Source organism: Bos indicus, chromosome 20 (assembly GCF_029378745.1).
Source record: "Bos indicus isolate NIAB-ARS_2022 breed Sahiwal x Tharparkar chromosome 20, NIAB-ARS_B.indTharparkar_mat_pri_1.0, whole genome shotgun sequence".
Classification (NCBI taxonomy): Eukaryota; Metazoa; Chordata; class Mammalia; order Artiodactyla; family Bovidae; genus Bos; species Bos indicus.
In genome coordinates, this window is record NC_091779.1 from 9,328,631 (window position 1) to 9,344,665 (window position 16,035).

At 46.5% G+C, this 16,035-nt stretch overlaps 1 protein-coding gene across 1 annotated transcript in view; it reads right to left on the bottom strand.

Annotated features, from left to right (window-relative positions):
* Positions 1-16,035, bottom strand: part of MAP1B (microtubule associated protein 1B) — a 93,212-nt gene that overhangs the window by 27,297 nt on the left and 49,880 nt on the right. The gene's annotated exons all lie outside the window — the stretch shown is intronic.

Genomic DNA, 16,035 nt, shown 5'->3' on the forward strand with positions numbered 1-16,035 from the left:
AAAAGGGGTCTGCTCCACCTTGGAACCAAAAGAGGAAGGCCCAGGGACCCCGGAAGCTGCAGGGCCCTCACACACAATGAGACTTTTGTCTGTGTGCTCCCAAAGGCTCTGCTTAAGCTCAGTAGGCCTGTATGTTTCAGCGATTGTTGGGCCTTTTTTTAATTACTGATTCTGACTGATTATGTCTTTTAAGGATGGGCTGCTTCAGTGGTTTGCATTTGACTATATCCAGGTGATGCTGAAATCTTTGAAAGCAAAATGTCATTTTCTAGATATATAATTTTTAGGATGCTTATAGGGTCTCGTCTCCACAGAACTAATACTCATCTAAAGACACATACACACACACACACACACACACACAGGCTCTCTCCTGGTTTCAGAAAGGGCCGACTATGGCTAAATTTAAAAACACACGCACCATCTATCGAGGCACAGCCATTACCAAGCCCCATAAAACCCGAGAGCCCTTTCACCTGCACACAGCTGGCCCTTCTCGCTCACACACCTCGAATGTCGGCCCCAAAACAGCGGCCTAGGAGGCTGCAGCATCCCTGATGCCAGAGCAACGCCAGCGACAGTCTCAGCAGCTGCTTAATGAAACAGCCGAGCACAAAGGATGGAGTGCCGGCTGAGCTGCAGGAGCTCTGGGGGGGAGCCCTTGTCAAAATAACAACTTGCAATGCTAAAACCTCTCAAACTGTCTTTAAGAGCATGACAACTGCATGTCTTGAGGATGAATATGTAATTTCCACTTCCATTAATGCTCACAATGCAGAACCTTATCCCGACAACTTGGCTTTTCCTAAAAAATGAACAATTGCGAACATAACCAAGAAATGGGTGTGAAGAATCAAGACTGCTTCCATACCCTTTCAGTATGGAGTGGGTGACAAGGAGGGCCCTGCTTTCCTGATACAGGTGGGTCAGTGATGGGGACGGGCCCTGCATCCCCGATACAGGTGGGCCAGTGATGGGGACAGGAGGAGAAGAGGCCTCGGCTCACAAGCCCTGCCATTTCCACCTGCAAGTCCTCCAGCTCCTGGCCCTGGGAAAAACCAGAATGGACTCTTGGGTTACTGGTACCGGCACTTCTGCAAGGCCATGAGAAATGATGCCTACCTATCACAGGGGTGCCCATGGGAGGACTCAAGCATTTTGCCCTTTGGGTGCTGGTGCCTTGTCCACTGAAGTGATAGGAGCAGACACCCTGCTCCCCTCTTGAGGGACCAAACATTCGAGGTCTCCTGACTTGCCCATGGCCTCACAGACAGTACAGGAGAGCAGGCCTGGGACCCGTGTCACACGCTGTGCTGCCTCACGGCCAAGGCTGGACACAATCCTCTTCTCCCTCTCTTCCCAATCCACATCGTCCAAAATAAAGGTTTTCAAGTCATGATGCCAAGACTCTGGTTTGTGAGCAGTAAACAGGGAGCCTGGGTCAGCCCCTGGCCAGCCAGCGCCTGCCCACTAGCCCTGCGGAGGGCACGCTGGCTCCCACACACACAGCCCCCGGCCAATCCCCTCTTTGTTTCCTCTGAACAATCGGAGCCCAGTTCTCTCCCACCTTCTCCCTGATATTCCTGGAAATGGCCTTTCTTTTCTGTTGGAAATAAGTTTGTTTTGTTTCTGCATTTGTTTCTGCTCTGATATATGCTCCTGAGTGTCGTGTCCCTCTCTAGATTTTCAGTGTCTTTTTAAGGGAATAAGAACTCCAATTCCATTATAAATGAGAGTTCAGGAGACTTCATAAATATCATTGCTCGGGAGCTTTCTTTTTCAGAACCTTAGATATCTTTTACATTACAGAGAATTCAGTTATTACAGAATGTGAGTCTATTCCCGTTTTTCTCTACATTTCCTGGACTGAACTGGTTTTCTTTTTTGTTGTCATTTGGTTTTTCTTAAGTCTGCTGGTCCTTCCACCCCACGATTCTCTTGGGCTCTCTGCCATCTTCTGTTGTATGTTTCTCTGTCTTTTAGATGCCCAAAGCAACAACAGAGAAGCAAACCACCCAAACTGCCCAGACTTCCGAGGCTCTCACACCCCAAATGTGTTCACCACACAAAGATGTGTGCACCCCTGCTCCTGGGGACAAGGGGAGCCTTCGTTTGCATTTCCACCATCCTGTCCCAGCTGCTCACGCCAGGAGTACACCTTGTGGGGAAACGGGTGCCAGGGACCACAGGTCCGATTCCTTTTGCAGGGTTCTCAGGCACCCTTTTTCCAAATTCCCCCTTTGAGGCTTTCTCCTACCCAGTCCCATTCTTCTCGGTAATCTTCCCTTTCCCCACTCCCTTTTCTAAAAGGTCTCAAGCCAGAGAAATGAGAATCCTGGCTATCAAGGCTTAGAAGTGGAAGAAAGTGGAAGAAAGGCAATGTCTACTTTTTATTTTTCTCTACTTTATGCTCCAGCTAAAAGAAGTAAAATAAATCTTAGGAGATAGTGTTGATGAAAAGCCACTAGAATACTGTAAAGTAATGAGCCTCCAATTAAAATAATTAAAAAAAAAGTTTAAAAAAGAGAGTTGGTGTTGATGAAAGTCTGCTGGCTTCCTGGAAAACATCCACAGAGAAAACAGGAGTGCCCAATATTGCCACCAGCTGAGGGTGATAAGATAACCTGAAGGTTGTTTCTTCACAATGTAGAGATGCTACAGATTAAAAAAAAAAAAAAAAGCACACCTTGTAAAGGGCAATGCAGTAACCCGTTCGGGCGCAAACTCCAGAGATCAACATCTGCCTAACATTCTACCATTTGCGAAGTGCTTTCCTTCATGTTTCCACATTTAAACCTTGAGGAAGATGTTCCAATTCTATGGACCCAATTCTCTGGGCTACCAGAGAAGGCAATGGCACCTCACTCCAGTATTCTTGCCTGGAAAATCCCATGGACGGAGGAGCCTGGTAGGCTACAATCCACAGGGTCACAAAGAGTTGGACACGACTGAGGGACTTCACTTTCACGCATTGGAGAAGGAAATGGCAACCCACTCCAGTGTTCTTGCCTGGAGAATCCCAGGGACAGAGGAACCTGATGGGCTGCCGTCTATGGGGTCGCACAGAGTCAGACACGTCTGACGTGAGTTAGCAGCAGCAGCAGCAGCTCTGGGCTATAACAAGGTAGGAGGTTTGAGTGCCCTGTTCTCAACAAAACCTGCTGCATATGCTCCTCATGCATGAGACAGGAGTCCCTTCTGCCTCTAAGATGCAAGGCTGTGTGCTGTGCTTAGTTGCTCAGTCGTGTCTGACTCTTTGTGGCCCCAGGGACTGTAGCCTGCCAGGCTCCTCTGTCCATGGGGATTCTCCAGGCAAGAATACTGGAGTGGGTTGCCATGCCCTCCTCCAGGGGATCTTCCCAACCCAGGGATCAAACCCAGGTCTCCCACATTGCAGGCAGATTCTTTACCATCTGAGCCACCAGGAAGATGCAAGGAGTCAAGGAGAAAACCTCCTACTCATGAGCCTTGAGAACTTGCCAGTCCTGTGGTAGAAGGAATCAAAATGTCCTCTTCTCACAGAATGGGGGGGACTGAAGGAGTCCTGGTGATGTTCCACCTACTCCTCCCTCTAGGGGAGAGAAAGCTGAGCCTCAGCCCCGCAGCCGACTATCATAGGTGACTGATGTGTTCGTACAGCTGCCTAAGGCAATTCCTCTGCATACTGCAGACAGTTGTTCTAGCTGTTGTGTGAGGTAGATGCTAAAAAACACTCCCTTTCACTGTGATGCACTCCATGGCTTATAAAATCTTTTTATTTGACTTATCTCAGAGCATCACAAAGGTCAGTTCATTCGCTCAGTCGTGTCTGATGCTTTGCAACCCCCAATCACAAAGATCAACTGTTATAATTATTCCTTTTCTTACAGATTAGGAAATTGAAGCTGATGAAGTAAGTTGTTTCATAAGAGTTAGCTGTCATATCCAGCATCATAGAGATAAAATAAGCTGTTGAACGAGGCTTTCAGTCTGGCCTGTCTGATCCTGATCCCCACTCCCGTCACTGCTTCCCAGTGCTTTCAAGATTTTTCTGGGGGGTTACAAGGTCTGAAATCTTGCTGTTTAAAAATAAGGTTTATCTAAGATACATTTTCCTTCGTATATTGTAGAATACTCCCAGAACTTTAGATCTAGGTTTGGGAATTATTTTTGTATTCAGGGATACCTGTCATGTGCCAGGTACCCCACCAAGAATTAGGTTCAACCGTAAGATAGTTAATATCAGCTACTTCTTAACTAAATGACACTTTTCTATGGTTCAACAATTAGACCTCACTTTCTTGAGGTCAGAGGAGGTTTTGGAGAATATTTTTTAATCTCACTGGTTCTATTTCTTTCCTTTGTAAGAGATGTTCTATTCCCTGTTTAAGACAACGTGAATTACTTAGAGAACACACCTTTCTAAAGTTTAATTTGGGCAAATTAGTGCTAACTCCATAAACTAGCATTGAGATTAAAACATGGATGAGACCTGCCCTGAAGGGAAAAGAGTTTAATGGGGGGACTTTGAGTTTTGACAGTGTCTAATTTGGGAAATGCAAGTCAGGAGAAGTGTCTGATACACAGCAGGAGCTCTATCAATATTTGATAAAGGAATGAATAATAAAAATGGCTAAGATACATTGAATACCCGCCCTGGGTCCAGCCCTGACCTAAGTTATTTATGTGCCGTTATGGCACTTAATCTGCACCTGAACCCTAGGAGGAAGTCATTACTCCCATTTTACAGATGAGAAAAACGAGGCACAAGGCATTTATGCAATAGCCCAAGGGAGTATTAATGAAGGATGGGAACCTGGGTAGTTAGTGTCCAGAGCCCAGGGTCTTAGCCAAAAAGCCATTTTAAGAGTCAGGAGGGAAGACGAAGACATTGAGTTAGATTTGAGGTATGCTGAGTTTGAGGTCCGGAGAAGGCAATGGCACCCCACTCCAGTACTCTTGCCTGGAAAATCCCATGGACTGAGGAGCCTGGTAGGCTGAAGTCCATGCTAAGGGTCGGACACGACTCCGCGACTTCACTTTCACTTTTCACTTTCATGCATTGGAGAAGGAAATGGCAACCCACTCCAGTGTTCTTGCCTGGAGAATCCCAGGGACAGGGGAGCCTGGTGAGCTGCCGTCTATGGGGTCGCACAGAGTCGGACATGACTGAAGTGACTTAGCAGCAGAGTTTGAGGTCCCTCCCATGGGTGGCTCTCAGGTGGCTCTGTTCAATGGACAGCAGAAATATGGATCTGATACTAAAGCCATAGGTGGGGTCAGAAGCACAGATCTGGGAGGCATCAGTATATTTTAAGTGATGCTCTGGAAGAACACAGAAAGAGCCTTTTTCTGAAAGCGGTCCTGGGAAATGTTACTATTTAACGAGCAGGTAAAATCAGGAAAGAGCTGATGAAGGTGATGGAGAAAAGCCCCTGATGGGACCTGTAACTGCAGTGCTGTCCTGATTTTCAAACTCCAACCACCCCACACCAAAGATGTTAAAATAATCCAGTAGTAACTAACACCTGTTTTACAAATTCAACCCAAACACACTACGTATCCACTGCCGTGATACTCGGCCTAGTCTGTGGGCGTGGCTTTATTTTCTGTCTGGGGGACATCCGCCTGTAGGCTGACAGCTCTCAGAATCTAATATTCCTCACAGTCGCCTGAGACGCTTAATAAAAGGCAGGTTTGCAGGGCCCACACTCAAGCAGTCTGATGCAGGAAGCATGGGTGGAGCCTGGGACTCTAATGCAATCTCTCAGGTGATCTGACGGTTGGTTATGTGGTCCCTTGAGAAACAGACAGTGCAGATGCTGAATATACTATTGATCAATAACAATGTAAGTGATCTTATGTTAAATCATCCTCACATTGTTTTTATGTATTACTATCCTAAGGTCTGAAAAGACACTAGAATTATTTCTCTTGGGAGTCAATGTGATCATTAAAGGTTCAAATAACTTTTCCCATGAAGAATTGATTCTCAGAATCATTTGACAGTTTTATCTAGCATTTAATTTGCCATCAAACTCCTGCCATTGATCAGATCCAGGGAAATGGTTGACCTTTCACCCTCTTCTGTTACTGTTCAGAACCAGATCATCACAGGACTCAACCTCAAAGCCAGCTGCCTTAAAAATGAAAATCAAATCAGTCCTTTGGGTTATTGGCTATTGAAAAGGAAACAGAAGAAAAATACAAGTAGCTGAGACAACCACAGCTACTACCTAATAATCACTAATCCCTTGGAAGCTCTTAGCCATACACCAGAGAGAAACAGCGCGAGCTGAATGTTTCCCAGCAACATCCCAAGGGGCAACGTCTGCAGTGGCAGAGTCAGGCTGGGGACAGCAACCAGCTTGGTGATCAGCCAGGAAGGGACTTCCGAGGCCCTGACCTGGACGTATGAGGCTCAAGGGACCTGAGATCTGGTCTTGGCTGAAGTGGTGCCTCGGCTGCCACCATGTGTTATGGGAAGGCGGGTATGCTGGTCGCGTGTTGCAGCTGCTATGAGCAAAGCTGGTCATATCTGTTAGGGGTATGAAGACAGCCCAGCCCAAGGGAGCTGTAATTTTGTCGTTTGTGTTAGTTCCGTTTATGTATACACCAACTGCCTCACTCAGAAGCTGCCCAGGGAGAAGCACACTCCTGACTGACCTGTGTCTTCCCTCTCCTGGGGCTGAAGGGCGGTGCTCAGCATGCCAGGACTAGAGCTCTGCGGCCTCTCTGCCTTCCTGTTCTCTGCTCTCAGTTACGTGCCGCGTCTGCTGAGCCAGGACATGGAAGGTTCACACAGAGCCTGGCCCTCAGCCTCTCTCCCTCAGATGCTCTGCTCACACGTCACTGGCTCCAGAGCACACTCTTTCCACTTGCAAAGGTCTTTAAACCCGTGGATCCCAGCCAGGCTTTCATGACCTCTGCTGCACCTTGATCCCTTACCATGCTCTGCCAAATGGCCCCACACCAACACCCTGGCTCACATGTGTCTCCCCTTAGTTTGTTCCTCGTCTCGTTCTAGGTGAGAGAGAGGCAAGTCTTCCCAGACCCCTCCCATTTTATTCCTTCTACTCTAGTGCGGAAAAGTAAGTCAGAAGTTGCTTGTGTCTGTATTTTTCACAAGTGCACTCAATTTTGCCTCAGGTCTTTCAGCCACCCTCTCATGATTCCTTAAATAATTAAAATAGGGGACCACTGGGAAGATTTCACCTTGATGCTCTACTCATCTACTAAGTCTTCACAAGGTCACCATCAACGGGATACCACAGCATGTCCCCAAACCACACCTGACCTTCTGGGAGAGACTGAAGGTGAATGACTACATCCGTGGACTTAGAAAAATTTAATGTAGGAAACAAGGAGTAAATTCAGGGCCACATAATTAAATATTTACTTAGCAGAGATTTGTTTTTGACATGACTCAATTAAATCTGGCTAAGGGGCATTTTCGAGGCATTGTTAAAAGTGTATTCTGAGCCAGTGGAGGCAGCTCTCCTGAAAAATAGCCCAAACCTTATAAAGCAGAAGTGACTCCAACAGGTAGTCAGTCAAGCACTTCTACCCTCTTCGATCGTCTTGTAAGAAAGACTGAAATTCCAGTTTAGAATAAGTTCAAAGAGGAAGTCAGGTAAACTGGGGACTTTGAGAAAACTTGCTCTTAAGAAAATCTCCAGATTTTAATTTTGGTGAGAAGTAACAGGTTCTCATAAGAAAATTAGCATGCATAAAAATCACCTTCTACATGCCTATCTTGTATTATTCTCTACTGGTTAATTTCAATGTATTTATACACATGGAATATATGTAATTTCCACGTGTACACTAAGCAAAGTTCTTAGAGTGCACTACTCTCTGTCCTTTCACAGATAGAAATACTGTAAGTTGGGAGTATGTTTTGGCTCTAGTGACCCTAGTCAAAACATACTCCCTGGTGGCTCAGACGGTAAAGCTTCTGCCTGCAATGAAGGAGACTTGGGTTCAATCCCTGGGTTGGGAAGCTCTCCTGGAGAAGGCAATGGCACCCCACTCCAGTACTCTTGCCTGGAAAATCCCATGGATGGAGGAGCCTGGTAGGATACAGTCCATGGGGTCGCAAAGAGTTGGACAAGACTGAGTGACTTCACTTTCACCCTAGTGAAAAGTCCCAACAAGTAAGCTAGCTCTTGGAGAAGGGACAGAACTGGGCTCCCCAGAACATCCTCTGCTGGAGCTCCAGCGTATAACTGAAAGAAAGAAAGCTCAGATCCTGCTCCAGAAAACAACACACTGAACGCCTTTGTTGTGGAGTAGAGACTGTCCCTGGAGAAGCTAGAAAGGTGAGACGGGCACACGACGGTTGCAGCAGACACCGTGGACCGGATGTAAACTCAGATATTGGGAAAAATGCAAGGATTGAAAATTAAGGGTTGGAAAGGCAGAAGCCAAGAACCCCCGGGCCCTCCTTTGCTCACGGCCAAGTGGAGCAGCCTAAGCTAGACAGGGATGAGGGCCAGAGTGAGTGAGCAGTGCTTGACGCTTTCTAAGGGTGAGCAGTCCGATGAGAGGAGAGTCTAACCTTGTTCCCGGTGGCTCCAGCTCCTTTGAGGACAAAAGGACTCCAGAACCGAGGAAATTTGTGATGTGGGTCCTGACTAGGATTGGAGGCTTGGGAACCTTTTCTAAAAGAGACCAGCGCATTCTGGCACACTCCTAAGTGTGAGGCTGGAGTGTGCTGGTTGTGAACAGGGGCTGCACAGTACACATGAAGGTTCCTGGCTCTCCCACAACTTAGGTTCCAGAGTCTTCAGTACAAGGTTGGTCCTACATGGAGGGCAAGGGCCAGTGAGTTTACTGCAATCTGGACAGTTATTCTGCCAGCCACACTGAAGAAGAGACCACTGTTCATCCAGCCTCCGGGCAGACCCGATACCCTCCCTCTAAGCCTGAACTTTTTCTAGAAGAGGTGCCAGGATCCGCTGGTGTCTTCCCTCTTTCAGAGAAAACTCTTCTGGATCAGCATGTGGATGCAGCTCTAGAAGCAGGTTCCTAGCTGCGTTCAGACTAGATACAGCCCCGGATGAAGAGGATGCTCTTTCTCTCACATTTAGACTGCGAAAGGCATCTGCCCTCAGACAACCAGGACTTGGGGAGGGGGAAATGGGCCAGAAGAGATTTCTGTACAGAGGCCTGCCCACCCTGGCACGTGACTATGCAGCCAGTATCTTCTGTGCCGTGTGGCTAAAGGTTCGCTCTTGGGACAAAAAGCCACAGAGGAAGCTTAAAACATCTGAAAAAGAAGCTTAAATTTATGTCACTTCTTTCTCACAACTCTTAAAGAATAAACATGATGCTTTAATGTGTTTTCTATACTGTTCTGGAAAATATCTACATTGCCTTGTTTATCAGAGCAATCGATTCATTATGAAATTTCCGAAACGTCTCATGTTTCCAACACTAAAGAATAAATTATACCTTTTCTATAATAAAAAATTAAGGATTATTGGGGTAAAGATAAGAGGTCTACTTATCAGTACTTCAACCCTTGGGATTTTGATGTCACTGATGAAGAAAATATATTTCTCTTTCCTAGTCTACTTTTTTTCAACATAAAATGTCTGTGCACTCTGATAAGCTTCATTAGAAAAACCATTATTTTATTATGTTGGTTTGTTCTTACTTGATTTAATGAATAACCATCACCCAAGGGTATCTAATGCAACACCAGAGTTACATGCTTTGACATGTGGAAAAAGATACTGGGAGAGTCTTTCCTATTAATGGATAATTAGTTAAGTGAGCTCGGTTGCAGGCCCTCCTCAGTTCACGTCTCAGTCTTGTGGTCTACAGAGAGGTGCCTTGAAAAGTTGCAGAGAGAGAACCAGCTCACACTTACTTATTCACATTTGCTGGAAGCCACGAGAACTATTTCAGAGTCTCATCTCACTAACTATATATTCTTTCCATCTAACAGATTTCAGGCTCTGGGAGAGATGCTGCCAAGAACATCACACATAGGCAGTCTGTGTTCTTCTCCATCAGGTTGAAGGAAGAGGGCGGTGCTGAGAGAGCAGAATGCTAAGCCATTTTGTAAATTCAGATCCCTGTTTCCCTTTGTTCCTTCTCTCCTTTATGTAATGTCTACATTTGGGCATTTCTGCACTGCCTCTTTGGTTTCAGAGCTTTCCAACTGAGCATTTCCCGTGGAAAAAAAAAAAAGGAAATACAGCAATTAGCATACATTATGTGTCTGTACCAAACCAGCACACTCACAAGCACGCCTGTGTGACAGACAAGTAGGCCCTGTTTTGTCTCGGTTCCTGGACCGCCCTGCCCTGCTCACAACCTGCCATTTGCCAACAAAGATGCCCACCCCTTCCCCTCCTCTGCTCCCAGCTTTCCCGGCCGCTGCACAGCCCAGCCAGCCTAACTGGCTCGAAGTATTTAATGAGTTTCTAATTCAGCTTTGGCTCTGGAAGTTGGCCAACTAATGATGCCAGGGACTTGCATGTCTCTCTCTACGTTATCAGAGGGTAGTCAAAGAGACAAGTCTTGGCACAGTAGGGCTTCCAAGGCCTCATGTTATCATAAGGCCTTGCTGGCTGCGAACAATAAAGGAGCTAAAGACAGTCACCCCAGAGAGTCCGGGAAGGGGGAGGATGTGGGAGATACCTCCAGGAGCCTGGAAGTGATTTCTAGGGGGTGAACGCTGCTCCGTCATTACTGGACCCTAGTCCAGCAGGAGAGAGGCAACAAGTCCACACTGAACACTCTGGGCCAAAATCACATGATCACATGCTTTTTATACACAGATGCCTATCATAGAGCAGGCCCCTGGAACACTCTCTACTATGGCCACCTAATGGGAAGAACTGACTCACCGGAAAAGACCCTGATGCTGGGAAAGATTGAAGGCAGAAGGAGAAGGGGACAATGGAGGATGAGGTTGTTGGATGGCATCACCAACTTGATGGACATGAGTTTGTGCAAGCTCTGGGAGTTGGTGATGGACAGGGAAGCCTGGCATGCTGCAGTCCATGGGGCTGCAAAGAGTCAGGTATGACTAAGTAACTGAACTGAACCATTCCAGTGGCCAAGTCTCTGAAAAGCCAGAAATGGGTCCGCAGGCTTCCCATCTCCTGGACGCCCATGTGGGTCATGAAACAGCAGAGTGAGGTTCTGGGGGAGCCGTAAGCACCAGGACTCTGGGAGGGACTTGGGAAAAGGCTCTGAGTCTCAAAGTGCTTGGACATACCTCATAAACTGTGCAGTTTTTACATCATAGTTCCGCAGACCACAGCTAGGATGTTTCAACCTATTCTACCCCATCTTTCTGGGTTTTTTCCGTTGTGAAGACTTGTCTGCTCCTATTTACAGGGGAGCCGCCTATGCTCCTTCGGGTCTTGGTGACACACCACCACCTCTGGGGAGTCGTCCCTGAAGGGCCTAAGCCCCAAAGAACGGAAACTCATGCCTACCATCATAAACACCATACTTAGCTTCCCCACGTGGCCGGCGCAGAGGCCCGCTCTGATGTCAGAAATCTGGTCTCAAGATGGGAGCCTGAGCTTTCTTACAGATGGATGCTCGGCATTTATTTATTATTCATCAGTGGAGATGACGGTGCCCCAAAAAAAGCTTCCTTAATGGAAATCATAGTTCACAGACTACAGCGGTATTGATTGAATAATGGCTGTAGAATCATTAAAAAGAGGCTTTCCAAATGACGCAACTAGGAACAGAGAGAGATTCAGACCACAAGCTATAGTCAGATATTTTTAAATAGCTGCATAAAGGTGTCCCACATAAGCTATGATTCCATCTATTCATAAATACCCATTCTTTTGTTAAAAATTTGTTGTTAAAAATTGGAACCTGATTTAATCTAGTCATTAAATAAATGACTTTTTATTTTACCTATAAATATGGGGTTTTAGATACAAGTAACTGATCATTTCAAGCATTTTAGAGTCAAGGCACATTTCCAGAGACTGGCTAAAAGAGGGTGGTTATCTCAAGAGGTAGTGAGACCCCCACTGTAGAGATGGATGTGAGACCAGGATTGATGGTCCACCAGTCAGCAGTTCTAGAGCGGCGCTTCCTGGTGCTGGCTGACCATGAGGAGCACACCAGGAGTTTGTGAAAATTACACACGGCGGGCCCCACTTGTTCATTTGCTCAGTCATGTCTGATTCTTGGCGACCCCATGAACAGCAGCATGCCAGGCTTCCCTGTCCTTCACTATCTCCCTGGGTTGCTCAAACTCACGTCCATTGAGTCAGCAATGCCATCCAACCATCTCATCCTCTGTCCCCACCTAGACTTACTAAATCAGAATCTCTAGAGCCAGGGTTGAAATCTGTGATTTAAAAGCAGTGGGTGGAGACTTCCCTGCTGGTCCAGTGGCTAAGACACCACACTCCCAAAGCAGGGGCCTGGGTTTGATCCCTGGTCAGGGAACTAGATCCCACATGTTGCAACTAAAGATCCCTCATGCCACAACTAAGACCTAATATAGCCAAACAAAAAAAATTTTTTAATAAATATTAAAATAATAATAAAAGCACTGGGTGATGATTCTGCTCACCAGGCAGATTTGGGAGACTCTGCTCTAGGGACTGTTCTAGTGCTGGGGTGGAGAGAGGGCTGACCTCCCTTAAAGCTTCTCTTATTGTTGTTGTTTAGTCACTAAGTCATGTCCAATTTTTTGGTGACACCATAGACTGTAGCCTCCAGGTTCCTCTGTCCATGGGATTCTCCAGGCAAGAATACTGGCATGGATAGCCATTCCCTTCTTCAGCGGATCTTCCTGACCCAGGGATCGAACTCGTGTCTCCTGCTTGGCAGACGGATCCTTAAGTTCCAGTGATTTATAACCACATTTGACACTGTAACAAGAAACTCCTCTGAGAAAGTTCACCTCTTATCAACATATCAAGATAGTCATCTCTAAGGGTTTGAAATGGGAGATGATCTATGGGGCTTTTACAAGTTAGACAACAAAAAAAGGGGTGGCATTCTAGAAGGAAAAGAAAAGATGTCCAGCCATCAGGAGGCCAGGAGAGCAGAGAGTCAGAGTCCACAAAAGAGCTGGAAGCCAGTGTGGGAACAGGAACAAATGACTGGGCAGAGGCCATGTGTTTACATCAAGATCAGGTATAAACTCAACCCACCACATCCTGACAGAGTGCCGACCCTGGCATGAGACCAGAACCATGGGGCAGTGGCCAGCAAAAAGGGCAGGATGGCCCCTGGCTCCTGGACACACACCTCAGCAGGGAGAGGAAGGGCTCAAGGGAGTCACTGGATGGTTTAGGAAGGCTTCCATACTACACAGAAGATGGCATCCAGATGGGAGCTAAAAGACGGTGGGAAAATGAAGCAAGACGCTGTACAGCAGGGGGCCCCACGCCCTGGAAATAGGTTATCAGGGATGAGGAGATCCAGTCCAATTAGAGCCCTACAGCCAGTAACCCAGGTCTGCAAAAATGTGAATTTGGACGGATCTATTCCAAACCCTTGTCTTAACAGATACAAACATTAAGGTTCAGAGAGGCTAAGTGACTTGTCCAGAGTCACAGGGCATGATAACGGGAGAACCAGGAGTTGAGCATGGGTATCCCGACACCCAAGCACCTTCCTCTCCTGGTAGGACCACTGCAGAGGCTGAGGATGCTCCCACGGGACCTCCTGACGCCACGACTCTGGGGTCCAGACGCCTCCCTCCTGCACCTGCGTTCTATCACACAGCAAATGGAAGCATCCCGTAAAGTGATGGTAAAGGTGTCTGATTCTCAGTCTAATGTTGCTCAGATTCCTTACTGAAAGCCAAAGATGGGCTGCAAGAGAAGCAACTTAAGCTCAGCTCTTAGGTTACCTACTTGAACCAGTGATGGCCGAAACACAGAATCTCATTCACGAAGGCTAACACTGCTGGTCACACGTCCTCCATTTTTGTAGAAAAACAACAGACTAGAAACCATAACTGCCTTATTTACAAAACAATACGGCACAGAGCCAGGGGACTATCACAGAATGTCCAGAAGTCTCCTCTCCTCAGACTCCTCTTTTCCTGTTCTTGGAGACCCCTCGTGGCAAACTCAGGAGGATGGATGAGATGAAAATCCTCTCACCCGGCACTGAAGGGTTCAAGCCGGGTGATGTCACCACCCTCAAGCCACACTCGCTGTGCTGTCATTAATCCTCCCCCACCACATGCACTCCTTAAAAGGAAGGGTCTCAGAGTGAAGCGGGAAGTGTTTTTTAACGACAATGATTTGATATTTATAAAGTCCCCACTGTGTTGGGCCACTCACAAGGCACGTGAACAGCAAAGACTTTGGGCTCCACTGACGCCTTAGGAGGGAGTTATGTGATCATCCTAACGTTTCTTTAGAAATCTTTCATAATCACGACCATAAGGTAATGCATGTAACCACAGGAAGTAAGGTGGTAAGCTGTTTACAAAGAGCTATTTATTACCTTTTGTTTTTTTATTAACTTTTTTTTTTTTAAGAAATTTTTTTTTTCCCTTAGAGCCCTTTTAGTTTCATCTCTTCTCCAAGGAGTAAAAGGAAAGAAAAAGATGCCTTCCTCCATCATGTCCTGGCCCACACATCCAAGATTTTTCAGGTTAGTCACTTTGAAAAGATCTGAGAGGAAATGAAAAGGTCTTTGAATGGCCAGATCAAGAATAACCTTCCTAGGAGGGAACAAACTTCTGCCTCTGTATTTGCTTCTACCCTTTCTTTCATTGTAGACACATAACGAATCTGCCTGCAAAGCAGGAGACCTGGGTTGGGAAGATCTGGAGGAGGAAATGGCAACCCACTCCATTATTCTTGCCTGGAAAATCCCGTGGACAGAGGAGCCTAGAGGAGCCTAGAAGAGCTGCAGGTCATGGAGTCGGACAGGACTAAATGACTTTCACTTCACTTTTTCTTCCTAACTCAGATAGTCATCTTGTTATCGTACCAGCTGTGGCCAAGACAGGCCACATTCTCAGTCACAGAACGTTAGGTCTTAAACGCCACAGAAAGTCCAGTGCCATCTACCGTGGAGGGACTGATGCTGCCTAGGGTATGGTCTCAGACCTGAAGACCCAAAAGATCGCTGAACTGCTGTCAATTCTGGTTCTTTCAACACCTATGTTTTCACCATACCATCAACAAGGAGCCACGGGTGACGTGAAGTACAGAAATCCCCAGGGGTAGGTCAGAGGAAGTCAGGAACATCACCAATCACATCCACCACCACTTTCTCAGTCTGTCCGTCTGCTGGACTCCTGGCTATGATGCGGCAAAGGGCCCGTTTAGTTTGAAAAGACGCTCAGAGATGGAAGCATTTCAGTCCATTCATCCCTTCACTGCAGCACCAGCCCTAGCACTTAATTAAGAGAGTTCTTCCAAAGCTTTGTGATGTTGCCTGCATAACTGACGAGCCCTACGCCCTCTGCAACAGAGTTATAATAATATATTCTAGAAGACCACCTCATTATGAGGGTACTGAACTGATATAAAAGCAAGCACCATGGAACAACCAGCCACAGGGACCTTTATGAACCATTCTCACCAGAAGAGACTGCCAACAAAGGGGTTTATTTCTAAACAGTGTAATCAGCCAGTCTATTGCCAGCCCACATCCAACTCCTAGACAATAGTCATGGCTGCTGGAATAACTTCAGCTATTTCTAGCCCGGTAAAATAAATATAGGCTCAAAGAAAAGTATTACTTATAGTAAAGGAGCTAATACTATTGCTCTTGATTAAAGACGTTATTCTCCTTTCAGAGTCTTTTCAAAACCGGCTGGGAAACGGCTGCAGGAAGTGGGGTTCAGTTCCAACCCCCCACCTGCCTTTTCCTCTGTCTCTAATCCACAATAACATCTTCCCCCCTCCTGCTTCCCCAACCTGCTTTGTGCTCAAAGTGAAAATGGAAGTATACAAGAAAGACAAAAGAATGGGTTCAAACCTTACCTTGTCCAGTTCAAAAACACATTTTTGCCCCTCACAAAAGCTAAACAGTCCTTACATTCTGACTCGACGTGAAACCACGGGAAGATGAAGAAGTAGCAAA